The 2,105-nt window shown below is 50.2% G+C and overlaps 1 non-coding gene across 1 annotated transcript; it reads right to left on the bottom strand.

Annotated features, from left to right (window-relative positions):
* Positions 1-1,107: 1,107 nt before the first annotated feature.
* LOC124981535 (U2 spliceosomal RNA) lies at positions 1,108-1,298 on the bottom strand. Its single transcript, XR_007108045.1, has one exon. It is a non-coding gene; the product is annotated as a U2 spliceosomal RNA (small nuclear RNA).
* Between the last annotated feature and the right edge of the window lie 807 nt (positions 1,299-2,105).

The raw sequence follows: 2,105 nt of genomic DNA, 5'->3' as shown, positions 1-2,105 counted from the left end.
TGGAGGGAACATCTCTTTTATCTCACTTCACCTGCTTTCTACCCAACGTGCTGTTGGTGTCTATGAAGATGGTGAATTTATTGATTTCCATGACCTCTGTCTTCTTCCCTTCCTTTGCTTTTTCCATTCTCTTTCTTCTGCCTTCTTTATTACCCTTTTTTTCTTCAGCACTCCCCTTTCCACTTATTTTCTTTTTTTTCTTTTTGGTGCTAGGGATCGAACCCAGGGCCTTGTGCTTACAATGCAAACACTCTACCGACTGAGCTATCTCCGCAGCCCCTCCACTTATTATTTTTAAAACAAGTTAATTCTTGTTAAAATCGTGGTAAATGAAATAGACCAAGCCCAAAAAACCAAAGGCCGAATGTTTGTAGATAAAGGGGGCAGGGTGTGGCGGGGTAGAATAATGAAGGAACGTTGGATGGTGTAGAGGAAAATGAGGTGGGAGGCGGTAGGGGATGGAAAGATAGTAGAAAGATAGTAGAACCAAGCAGTATTACCCTATGTATACATATGATTACATGAATGGTATGAATCTACATTGTGTAAAACCACAGAAAGGAAAAGCTTTCCTGTGTACACCCCGCCTGTGTACGATAAATCAAAATGAAATCTGTTAAAAAAAAAAAAAAAAAAAAACTGAGAGACCAGAAGTCCTCCCGGCATGCTATGGAGAGGAGTAAACTCAAAGGAAACAGAAGTCGTCTTGAGACTGAACGCTACTCCTTACAGAGTTTCATCTTTAGCATAGATTGAAAAGAGACAGAAAACAGGAATAGTAGCAAAGACCTGTTTAGTCCGCATGGCACGGACTTACTAGGCGGTGAGGCCTACTGGGGGAAAAAAAAAAAAAAAAAAAAAAACCTAGAAGAAAACACGGGAAAAAGACACATAAAAGTGCGTAGAAAAAGGGGGTTGGGAAAACGAAAAAAGAAAAAGACTCCATTAGAAATTCAACCACTTTGGAGGAATCCCCAACAAAGCGATTGGAAGCGCAAAAGTAAAGAAGAAAGAACAACAAAAGGAAAAAATAAGAAAACAAAAAACCCAAGAGCCTTTTGGAAGTCCACAGCCTGCCTTTAGAACCAAGCACTGAGATTTCCCCCGGAGGGGTGCACCGTTCCTGGAAGTACTGCAATACCAGGTCGATGCGTGGAGTGGACGGAGCAAGCTCCTATTCCAACTCCCTGCTCCAAAAATCCATTTAATATATTGTCCTCGGATAGAGGACGTATCAGATATTAAACTGATAAGAACAGATACTACACTTGATCTTAGCCAAAAGGCCGAGAAGCGATAACCCACACCACCGCCCTCGCCCTCTCCGCCCTGCGCTCGCCCACATTGCACTCGCGGTGAGCACCCCACGCCCACTCCTTGTCTCCTTTCCTCTGCCTCCTTCCCGCTCGCACGGATGCCACCGGACTCCCGTGCAGATTCCCCACTCGCCCCACTCGGATCGAGGAATTTGAACTCTCCGTGGAGGCTCCCGCATTCCCGAGCTGAGGCGCCCTCCCCTATTTTGCATGCTCCGCCCTTTCTCGGGGAGGCGTGGCTACCGCCGGCGACCCCTCCTCTGTGCCAACCCACTGACGAACCGGAAGCCCAAGGGACTGCGGCTTGTCCCCGAAAATGGTTTGCCCGCGGGAGCTGTTGGCCATGAGCGCCCCAGATTTTCCCCAGGGTGCGGCTGCGGACATTGGTCAAAGACGCCCAGACCGTATGGCTTTTCGTCCGTTCGTTGCGGGCGGAGGGGAAGACAAGCTTCGGACCTGACCCGTCTCGGGGAGGCTTGTTCTGAGTCAGGGCGGCCCGGAGGGGTCCTGAGTGCGCGGCGCAAGGCTGGCGGCTGACCGCCGGGAGAAGGCAGCGAGCGGGTCCGGTGAGGGCGAGCTCCGCACGGCAGAGGGAGGGATTCTCCACCGCTCCGGCGCCCGCGTCCATTGGCGCTTCTACAGATGAACCCTGCCTGTCCTGGGCTTGGTCCCCCACGGCTGCCTCTGCCCGACATCGTTTCCTTTTCCCCAGGTTTTCGCCCGGCCACTGAGCTACAGTCTCAGCTCTTTTTACTTTTTATTTTGAGGCAGGTTCTCAGTTGCTGAGTC

This window comes from Sciurus carolinensis, chromosome 3, assembly GCF_902686445.1.
Source record: "Sciurus carolinensis chromosome 3, mSciCar1.2, whole genome shotgun sequence".
Taxonomy (NCBI): Eukaryota; Metazoa; Chordata; class Mammalia; order Rodentia; family Sciuridae; genus Sciurus; species Sciurus carolinensis.
This window is presented reverse-complemented; position numbering and strand designations above follow the sequence as displayed.